At 38.9% G+C, this 12146-nt stretch overlaps 1 protein-coding gene across 4 annotated transcripts in view; it reads right to left on the bottom strand.

The window, feature by feature from the left end:
* Nucleotides 1-12146, bottom strand: part of B3galt1 (beta-1,3-galactosyltransferase 1) — a 550921-nt gene that overhangs the window by 225067 nt on the left and 313708 nt on the right. The gene's annotated exons all lie outside the window — the stretch shown is intronic.

Below are 12146 nucleotides of genomic sequence, written 5' to 3'. Positions count from 1 at the left end.
GTAGAGAGCTGATCATGATGTGTGCTATTTAAACAGCACCAGTAAATTATTACCAATGGTCTTTCAGATGACTGTCTTTACAACTGGATTATAAGCACTCTAAGAACCCATTTGTATTTTCAGTTCACATTTTAGCTCTCACTCAGAGTTCTAAATTAATGTTTATCAGGGAGAGGATTGGAATGAAAAAAGTCAATTTGGAGATGCCTTTACAAATAAAATTTGGATAGTTAGGTCAAATTTCAAGTGTGCTCAGACATTGCTCAACATATGTAGAATCTTATGAAATGATAAAAATAAAATACTCATTTGCAGGTGCCTGGTAGATGGCTTGGTCAGAAAATTGCTTGCAGCACAAGTATAAGGACCAAGTTTAGATTCCATGGCACCCATAAAGCTGAGCGTGGTCTCGCACACATTTATAACCCTGGTGCATGGAAGGTAGAGAAAGCAGTTGCCCAGTGCTTATTGACCAGACAGCCTAGCCATGTGGTGAGCTATGGGTGTAGTAAGAGATAGCTATCTGTAAAGGTGAAGGAGAGGGCATCCATGGAATGTGTACCAGGTCTACCTGTGGCCTCCATGCACACAGATGAATATCTTTATAAAAACATGCTCACTCAGGCATACATAGATTCTCTTAAAATATTAATTTGTGGTATGTGGGCCCTATCTGTTTAAAACGAGGTTCAAGGTTCAAAAGCCAACAGAGACCAGGCTGTATGCAATAGAAATGAGAGAGATGAGATTTTTGTTCTTAAAGCTTTTGTATGAGAGGATTGGAACATACTGGAGGAAATGCAACAATTAGAGATTTGCATGGAATACCTTTACTACTTTAAATGCTACCATTTAGAATTAATTAATTAAAATCAATCCAATTATTTTGCTGATACTATACAATGTAAAAAGAATATTTGTGACATATATCTGGCCCAAAGCTACTAATTTGTGACTTCTATCTTGTATAATAGAAACCTAACTAGGAAAACATTTTGTTCTTGATGAAAGAAAAATTAAACCAGAAGTAAAATAAACAAAAGGCTTTGATATAGTTTTTCAGAACTTTAGACAGCAATTGATAGTCTAAAACCAAAAGTCATTAGAGAACAAAATGTTTGTGTTTCAAAGCCTTCAGTGAGAATAGACATGGAGAACACAGGTAGTCTGCTGTTGCTAGTAGTGGATACAGACCTGTATAGAAAACCGTGTTGCAAGGAAAACCCTGGGGCCTGGGATGTTTTGAGGATGAAACAATGTTCTGAAGATAAGACACCTTCCCCCATTCAGAGGCAACAGCTGAGGTGACAGCCTTAAGCAGAATTCACTGAAGTAGAAGTGAGGTCAGCTTATTCTACGGGAAAAAAGTCTTCCAGAGTCAGGTAAATATTTTATCAGTGCTTGGCTCACCTCACAGCATACTGCCTAGATCAAAAGAACTTACCTAAAGAGATGTTATTTGGAACATCATTTTATACAGACTCTTGGCAATTTCAGTTTTGATAAAGAATATTCTAATTTATCATTTAATCTTAGAATGAATATTTTCCCCCCTTTGGTGTGACAGACAATTCCAAATACAGGTCTCTTTCATCCAGCTTCATATAGTGTGCACTTGTCCTGGTAGGGTCTTTGGGGTTTGACATCAAGGGAGTGTGGGATGGCGGTATTAGCCACACACAGGGACGAGTTCACTTTTTCCTGATTTGTATGCTAGTTAAATTATGTCTTTTGATCAACAATGGCAGCAGGCGACTTTTGTGTCTGGATCTGGGGAATGAGACATCACTTATACACAGATGGCTCAATGAAAGCTTGTGTGTCCTTCAAAAACTTGCAAAAAAAAAAAAAGACAGCAGAGATTTTAGTGTATTGGGACTGCAAGGTTACTTGATATGCATCCATATAAGTAGGAGGGAAGCTGATCTGAGGTAGTATAGTCCATCTGCCCCTTGTTTGTGTGTCAGTGTAAGTGTACAATGACTGCTTAATGCATAATTTGTGGATTAAATTAAGTTATAACAATATAGGAAAAAGTGATAGTCTCTCAATTAACTAAAAACTTACTATGAATGAATAATTTTAAGGATACTCAGACAAATCCTTTCTTGATGTGTATCTATTTTGGGTCGATTACAAATATAATGTATATTAATTCTGTAATCATAGAAAATCAGGTATCTCATATCAAGCATAGTGCCAATTGTGATCTGCAAATATTTAGTTTGCAAACTAACTGTTCTTAGTGCTAATGCTACATACACTGACCAGTTTAAGTTAGAGCCCTCATCTCTCTTTATCTCAATGATATGTCATGGGCTATAATGAGTATCTCTCTCTTTCTCTCTCTCTCTCTCTCTCTCTCTCTCTCTCTCTCTCTCTCTCACACACACACACACACACACACACACACAGCAGCAGCAGCAGAATGATTGGAATTCCATACTTCTAAAAGTTTGCGTCTTTAAAATATTGATAATTATTTGTGTGTATATGGGTGCCTCTATGTATGTTTACACATTACAACATCTGTGTATGTTTATACATTACAGTACCTGCAGAGGCCCAAAGAGGGCACCAGATCCCTAGAGTAACAGAGTTGTAAGTAACCATGTGGTTGCTGGGAATTAAACCTGTGTCCTCTGGAAGGGCAGCCAGTACTTCTAACCACATAGTCATGCCTTTAGCTCTTATCATTTAGGTCTCAATGAGAAATTTAGATTTGTGGAGCTATTAGCTGAGTACAGCATCTTTCCCTTACCGTAGACAGATCAATAGAGCTAAAAAGTATATTACCAAAGCATGTTGGACTTGAATTATTTGAACAGGAAATCAGAGGCCAGAAAAGTAATGTGTCCAAGTTTAAACAGTTAATCAATGGCAAGGCTGGAACTAGGCTCCTCTATTGGTGCTACTTTCTTCTTACTGACTTTCAAAATGCTATTCTAGAAATACCCTGGAAGTACAAGTAAGGCCGTGTGGGTTTTTTTGTTTGTTTGTTTTTGTTTTCCTTATCAGCTTAAAATACTAGTCTATTCTGTTCCTTAACAAATTAAGAAAATACACAATAAAATCAAAGAATGTCATAAATCCAATGTTTCTTTCTAAATATTTATGTATTTATCTATTTAGTCTGAAAGTCTGTTTAGAATCTGGCATGGATGTTATTGGATGATGGGTTTAGTCTTGCCCAGTGAGCCTCAGTAGCCATTATACCAGGGAAACCCGGGAGTATTTGTCCTCCTTTCTTCCCACCTCCCCCAGACTTGTAAGTTTGCAAACACAAACTTCACTGCAGATGCAGTAAAAGCATAAGGCAATTGCTTGCTGACTATGAGGAAGCAGGGGCCCTGGAGACTTAGTGTAAGCAGAGTGATTCAGTTTAAGTCCATAATATGTCACTTAAACCATGTTTTCATTTATGACTGCCATTCTGCGAAATATACATGATGCAGCTTCACAAGTATATTGTTTATAAAATACAGGGAGTGACAGCTTTCCAGGCTTAATTTTAAAGGTGATTAGACAAAACCCAGTGGATCAGTATAGACATAAACCCATCTCACCAGCACATCTGAGAGTCTGGAATTTACAGTCACCATACTTGTTATGATTTTCTTCATTTATCTTAAGAAGCACCATAGAGTGTCCCATGCACAAGTGCTTGTCACAAGTGCAAAAGACGCAGCTTGCTTGATTCTGACCCCTGGCCCTGTTCACACTACCAGTGTTACAGAGTCATCATCTAATTTACTTTGGCTATTGGTTCAGTGATTGAGGGAAGGGATTTGGTAGTAGAAGACAATTATAGAGTATATGATTATAGTACACAGGCACACTACGCCCTAAGGGACCAAAATGACACTGGCTGCAACGGGCAGATGTATGGTAGTGTTACTGGCTAGTGAAGCATTACCAACAGCAGAGAATCCTCACCGTGCTTTAGTGTCTTAGAGACTAATGCAGTGGCCACAAACAAAAATTGGAAGCTACACCTACAATTCAATTCTGTACGTGAGTGCTTGCAGTCTACAGACACAGCCAGATATGAGAGAATAATACAGCAACAGACTGAGGTTGCAAGGACAATCACAAGTAGACTGGTGAGCAGCAGCCATTGTAGCACATTGTGAAATAATTGCCATAGAACACCTTTCAGAAGTAACCTTTAGTATCTATGTTCTGTCTTGAACTGCCCCCACCAGAGCACTCCTACAGAAGGATGGAGACAACACCATCTTAAGAGTTTTAATCTCTTTGGCTACTCACCAACTTGCTTTTAGCTTACCCATTACTTCCTAGTTCTGGTTACTTTATTACTTGTTTGCTTTTTGTTTTGTTTCGAGACAGGGTTTCTCTCTGTAGCCCTAGCTGTCCTGGAACTCACTCTGTAGACCAGGCTGGCTTTGAACTCAGAAATCCTCCTGCCTCTGCCTCCCAAGTGCTGGGATTAAAGGTGTGTGCAACCACCACCCAGCTGGTTATGTTATTCTTTAATCTCTTTTGAAAAAGAGAGCTAGGTAAGAAGGAGAAGGAGAAAAAAGCTTGAGAATAGGTGCAGACATCCACTGCTAAAGAACACTGTAGCCCAGCTAGCAGAGAATCATACCCTCAACAGAAATAATTGAGTGTTGTAACAGTGAAAGAGACAATTGAATCAACTATACATGTGTGGAAGTGGGTGTGTTGTTTGTCTTTCTGGAGTGTGTGTGGATGTGTGTATACGTGTTTGTTTATGTGTGTATCTCTGTGTGTGTGTGTGTGTGTGTGTGTGTGTGTGTGTGTGAGAGAGAGAGAGAGAGAGAGAGAGAGAGAGAGAGAGAGAGAGAGATGGGGGAATATAAAGGACTTATCTACCTATATATCTTTTATACTTTGATACATGGCAAATCTGCAGCACACTGTCTTATCCTATCCTCAGGTTTTTGTGTCTTGTCTGACCTGTGGTTTCTGTTTTACTTTGTTCTTTTTGTTTGTTTGTTTTGTTTTATTTTGTTTCTTTTTTTTTTCCTGGCACAGTCACTGTAGCCAGATGGCATTTTGTATGAAGTCATTTCTTTCAGACCATGTATCTGTCCTATCATATTTCAGGGCTGCTTATACTTCAGAGAAACATAACTAATTTAGGGGGTAAAAGGCTAATCATGATTAACTCAAAGAATTTTGTATAATGCTTTAATATAGTCATTAGCGATAAAACTGAACTGCATATGAATATGTACTAAATAAAGTAATAATGAAAAAAAACATGAAAAGTAAAATTCCTTTTGTTTGTTCTCTTAATCTTATTTTCTGGGGGGGGGGGGACAGGCACGACTCAGATTTTCCCAATTACCAATCCAAAATTACAAAGGTAATTAAATTGTAAGGGGGAGAAAGGCACACAATGAGATTGCTTTGTCCACTCCTAGTTTTTTTTGTTTTATTTTTCTCTGTTTCTTGGACATGCTTATCTGTCTGTCTGTCTGTCTCTCTGTCTGTCTGTCTACCTGTCTGTCTGTCTGTCTACCTGTCTATCTATTTGTCTATCTGCCTATCTATCTATCTATCTATCTATCTATCTACATATATATGTACACACACACACACACACACACACATATATATATGCACATATATATATAGTATAAAAACTATTTATGTGAGAATTTTCAAATGCACAACAAAATACAAAGCTTGGCATAATGGAGCACCCATAGTACAATCAATTGGATGAAAAATTCAAACTTTTTTTCTTAGTTGTTTATTCTATTCTGATTTTCTTTCATCACCCCCCTCCCCCTTGATGAGTCACTTCACAATAAAATGAATGTGTTCGGGAATGTCTCAGTATTCACCAGTACCAATATATCTATCCAACATGATCCTCCACAGCCCTTTTTATGCTTGATGAAGTTAGCAATAATTATCAAATATAGACAAATATCCACTGACTACTGAAACATCTCTAAGTGTTTTCTAATTGCTATCAATTGATTGTTCTGGCTGTTATACTTAATTAAACACAATATATTGAATTTGGGATATCAAGGTTTTTTTTTATTTTATAACTTTCATAATCTAGAACAATGTTTCTTTCTAGACCTTAAAAAATTACATTGACTCAGGTAAATGCTGGTATGCTGTCCTGTCTCACCTTCAGACCTGCACTCCTCCATGTAGTCCCTGATTCCTTGTGTCCAAGCAGTTGCTTAGTTATTAGAACAGAACTGAGATTCTGTGGGAGAGTCTATCTCAGTTCCTGGTGGCCTAGCTTTGGCTGTGGTCCCTGAAGAATTTTCTAAGATACTCAGTGCTCTACAGTCTTATGTTTTATCTTTGTAGGCTAAAATCTCTTGACAAAAGACAACCAGTATGGACTGGAGGGATGGCTCAGCTGTTAAGAGCATGTACTGCTTGCTCTTTCAGATGATCTGAGTTTGAGTGCCAGCACCCACATCAGGGGCTCACAACCATCTGTACCTCCAGTTCCAGGTATCTGCTACCTTTGGCCTTGGAAAATGCTGTACTCACATCCACATAGTTAAAACTAATTTTTAAAAGACAACTAGCTAGGTTTCCTAATAGATTCCTGGGAGTTTCTATTGTACCCTCATAGATTCCTGGGAGTCACCATTCCAGGTTGGATTGTACCTTGCCCTCTAATTGCCACACAATTCCAGTTGTCTCCAGGAATCTACTAGGTGGACATTAGTTAACCTGAACTGGCCATCTCCTATAACCAGACAAGACTTCCAGTAAAGAGACTGGAATATCAACCCAGCCCCTAAACCTTCATCGTACAATGTGTCCTGCCAGCATGATATGCTGGGATAAAGGAGGCACAGAAGTTATGGGAGGGGCTAACTAATGACAGGTCCAGCCTGAGACCCATGTCACCAAAGGGAGCTCACCCCTGAGTTTTGTAAGAATAAAAACCAGGCTGGTGAGATGGCTCAGTGGGTAAGAGCACTCGACTGCTCTTCCGAAGGTCCAGAGTTCAAATCCCAGCAACCACATGGTGGCTCACAACCATCCGTTACGAGACCTGGCGCCCTCTTCTGGAGTGTCTGAAGACAGCTACAGTGTACTTACATATAGTAAATAAATAAATCTTTAAAAAAAAAATAAATAAAAACCAGAGGCTGGATTGCCCAGAGGCCTAGGATAGAGCCAAACACAACTAGAGAAAAGAAGTTAGTGAAATGATGCCTAAAGCCTAATGGTATTCTGCTATCCTCATAGGTCAGTACTTAACTCAAGACAGCAACTGATGTAAACAGATGCAGACCCACAGCCAAACATTAGGCAGAGTTCAGGGAATCCTGCTGAAGAGGAGGAGGAGGAATGATTTTAGGAGCCAAAAGGGTCAAGGACACTGCAAGGAAACCCACAACATCAACAAACCTGGGCCATAGGGTCTCATAGAGACTGAAATGACAATCAGGTTTCCTGCATGGGTCTGTCTTTGGCTCTATGTATAAACATTACAGTTGTATAGCTTGGTGTTTTTTGTGGGACTCTTAATGAGGGAGCAGGGCTGTTTCTGATGCCTATGTCTGCTTAGGGGACCCATGTCCTCACCCTGGATTGCCTCAGCCAGCCTTAATATGAAGAGACTGCCTAATCTTCTTGCAACAATGATGCAAACATCCCATGGTTGTTCTAGATCCTTGGAAAGCCTGCCTTTTTCTGAAGGGAACTGAGGAGGAGTGGATGTGGAGGGAGAAGGTGAAGGATGGATGGGGGAAGTAGAGGGTTAAGGGAGGGAGAGGAAACTGTGCTCTGGATGTAATATATGACCTAATAAATAAATATAGTAACAAGTAAAAAAGATAATTAATACTTTGAAATCAGAGAAATTATGGACCATTTATCTAGGGATATAATACTGAACAAGTGACCAAGTATAGTGAACCATCTCAGGTAAACAATGCTGGATGAAAGAAGCCTGCCTCATGCCCAGTTATATACAATTCCAGGAATGTATACTTATGGAAATATCAGGACTCTATGACAGGCATTAAGTATCCATTCACTTTGTTTTGGAGAAAATGGATGGTAGATAAGACCTACCCACCCAGGAGCAGGAAGAAACCTTGATTATAGAGAAACTATTCAACTATATGGACAGCCTTATTAAAGTTTCTAGAAGAGCATATATTGAGAAGGGAAAACTAAGGAATATAAATGCTAAAGCAATAATCCAACTTGCAAAACACAGTTAAATATACTTGCACTATGGAGACACAAGTTTCACTGATCACATAGAGTAGTTAAGTTAGTAGCATCTACGTGCCCGACACTCTACTGCACTGAAATAATATGACCATGGATAGTAGATAAACATACCATCTTCCTTGAGATTCCACTTAATCTGGATATGAATTAAAATATGGTATAAATATGAAACTGTATATGTGGAGGGAAGGCCATAGATAAGAGAGTAGAAAGAAGTCAGTTTCCCAATTAGGGAATTCTTGTAAGTTTGGTATAGGAATCCCAAGCTGCCATCTGTGAAATGCTATAATCTCACAGACACAAACCTGGACATGAGAACCCCATGTCCTGGGCTTTAGACTGGGGCTGAACTTTGATCAGCCAGTGATGCCCTTATTTGTTTGGCGTTTAGAAATGACACAAAGCTCACACTAACTTCCCAGAACCGTGCATGTGTCAATGTTGAATGACCTCCTTTGCAGTGAGAACTGGATCCCAGGGAACTGCAAACAAAAGAAACTTGCCCTAACTAAAGAAATACTTCTTCCAGATGGAGGCAACCCTCTATGTGGGGGGAAGGCCTGCTGTCTTCCACTGCAAGCTGAGCTCTAGACACTGCCCAACCTATTGCCTTCCTAAAGGATTCTCACTAAAAATATGTTCCTACTCTGGTCCACAATGTGAATTAATTCACAGCATGAGCATCATGCCACTGTTAGTATGGTGACTGAACTATGAGTCCACAGCAATATATTACATAATTGTCTTTTTTGTCTTGAAGGAACATTGTACAGGTCAGGTTCTATGATCTGTTAAGGTCCTGGAGACCCTGAATATAGTGTCTATTCTTTCCTGATTTTACCCAATTAGCATGTTGATGTGTGATAATATGTCACAACACAAGGACTCCAAGAATTTCCACAGTAACTATAAGTAAATATATTGGCTTACAAAATAATTTTAGTATTGTCATCCCACAGAATACATATTATGAACAGACACAAGGTTAATCCTTATAGTCTATTAGTTTTAACATCCCTCACTAACAAGTTACTAGCAGTCATAGAAGGAAGAAGGGGACAATTGTGTTTTTCTCAACATGCCCCTAGTTTTTGGTCACTGAATAAGAGAAAGCACCAGGAAATGTAAAGAACTCTGCATTTTCTTCAAACACATGTTAAATAAACATTTCCTATTTAACAACATTTTTTAGCACAGTTTAATAATAATGCTCAAAAGATGTTGTCTTATTTTAATGATCTTGTTGTGAAATGATAGAGAAATCCTGACTCCTACTTAGCAGGTGTGTTGTGTGGTCTTAGCAGGATGGAGTAGGTTGGGAAACTCCCTGGGACTGCTGAATGCAACAGTTCTTGTTGGGAGATGAAGGGAGGGGCAAAGTCAGCAGGAGATCAGCAGGGGTGGTCTATGGAGGTGTTGCGTAGAATATTTATACAGTTATGATTCAATTCAAATAAAACATCTTGATATGACTAGGACCCACTGTCATTTTAGCAAGAAGTGGACAAAGTTGTAGTACTTACGAAAAATAGTTTTTAATTCTTGTCATGAACAACTTTCTGTTTCTTTCCAAATCCTGTCTTCTTTTTCTTAACCCCTTTATTTTTAGTTTCACTTGAGCTGAAAATTGTCCCCTTCAAAATGAAAGTATTTTGGGTTTTTCCACACATATTGCTGTGGTTCCAATGCTTAAATCCCAATAGAAAACGCATACACATGTGCACTGCCCCCCAAGCACACACATATTCATACACACAGAGGCATGCACATTTACATACATACAGTCACACACCTAGTCAGTCAGGCACAGAAGCCTGCATGTTTTCTGTTATCCAAGTGTGGTGTCTTTTTACATGACCCCCTTTCAAGCAAAAATCAAATAGTACCACAGCTATCTCCATGCCATTATTCCTCAGTGTACCTCTTCATATGCACAGAGATAATTCTCAAGTTGATGGGCAAGCTTTACAGAACTTAAATGGGAATCAGAAAGAAGAGTCGGTGTTCAAAGATTACAACGAAGAAAATTAATTACAGACAGACTACAGAGAAGCTATAGTTTCTCAAGAATACATCATGTCATGTGTTTAATTACAGCACCAATACAAAGGGTCTGTTTTGACAAGGAAAATGGTTGTCAGTGAATTTCTTCTACATGTAAAATACAAACTGGAGTGCAGGGCGCTCTGACTTAGTATTTAATACCACATTCACCCTCAGGTGGTGTTTATCTGTTTTATGTTTTCATTTTTATCTTTGAAGTCATCATGCTGAGAGAGTACTATTCTGCTTTTTCACCGCAGGTAGCACTGATTGGTTGGGGGAACTCTTTCTGCCATTGGGTAGTTACTTAAAAGCACGACACGTAAAGAAATTCTAAAGCAGTTGTAAAAAGGACTGAACTGTACAGGTCAGAGTGAGTGTAGCCAGACTAGACTGTCTCAAAGGTCAGGCATGCACTCTTACTTCTGTGGCATTTTGTGGCCTTTGGTGTTTCAGACTGGTATACACTTAAAAAAAAAATAAAACAAACCTTTGAAGAGCATGACTTGGGTTTTAAATTATTTGAAGGGAGAAGTTAGATAGGCTTAGACATTTCTATTTACCTTTACTTTTAAATCTGTATAGACACAGAAACATTCCTGAAATCCTGTGTACTTCCATGACAAGTTACTTGTGGAGAATAAAGTGTCTATCCCACATAATATAAGTCTGAAATTTATTTCCAATTAGACTCAGCTCTCTGTTCTTTATGGGGTGAGATTTGGCCCAGGGGAATGGTAAATGCCTTAAGCTGATATAAGTCAGTGGATGGCTGATCAGTTGGGATTGACAAGCCTTTATGCAGCTTTTCAGTAATTTTAAAAAGGTAATTATAAAACAGGTAGTTATAAGTTATATACTACTAACAAATATTAAATATTTCTCACAGTCTTCATGTGATATAATGCAAATAGCACACAACAGAAAATAAAGTGTTGCAAAAAGAATAAACCAAAAAAAAAAAAAGAGAAAAATATCTCTAAGCCAATTTTAGCATCGTGAAACATGGAACCAATCTCAATGAAAATTTTAGGCAGTATTTTATGGAGGATATAAACTTGCTTTTAGGTGTGAGACTAACCTCGAGACAAATTTTAGTTTCTGGTTTCTGATTGACCTTGGACAAAGCACACACGCACACACACACACACACACACACACACACACACACACACACACACAGTTATGTCACAAATAAAATAATCCTGACTATTTCAAGATCTTAAGGACCAAGGAGATAGCTCTGTGAGTAAAGCCCTTCCTGCAAAAGCATGAAAACTGAAGTCCAAATGCCCAGGACTGATGTAAAGCAGTCCACAATAGTTATGTGTCTGTAATTCCTCTGTTTCTACATTGGCTGGACAATGACTAGCCAGGAGCATTGCTGAAGCTTGGGGGTCAGCTAGTCTGGTGTATGAAATGAAGAACTACAAGACCTTGTCTTTTCCCCCTTTTTTATTAGATATTTTCTTATTTCTTATTTCTTATTATTTACATTTCAAATGCTATCCTGAAAGTTCCCTATACCCTCCCCCAGCCCTGCTCCCCTACCCACTTACTCCCACTTCTTGGCCCTGGCGTTAAACAAGGTGGAATGAGAAGACTGAAGCACAGTTGTTCTCTGTTGTATGTTCCATGCATACACTGTCACATGTACATCTCTAAACTCTGAAACTTTAGCAGCACACACACACACACACGTATGCATGTGCTCACGCACGCGCGTATGCACACACACACAATCACACACAGAGACCTGTACACACATGCACACAAACACACACAAACATACACAGACATGTACACACATGTACACACACACACAAACATACCCATACATACACACACAAACACACACACACAGACACACACACACACACACA

This window comes from Mus caroli, chromosome 2, assembly GCF_900094665.2.
Source record: "Mus caroli chromosome 2, CAROLI_EIJ_v1.1, whole genome shotgun sequence".
Classification (NCBI taxonomy): Eukaryota; Metazoa; Chordata; class Mammalia; order Rodentia; family Muridae; genus Mus; species Mus caroli.
The sequence above is the reverse complement of the archived record's forward strand: the minus strand, read 5'-3'. Positions and strand labels throughout refer to the sequence as shown.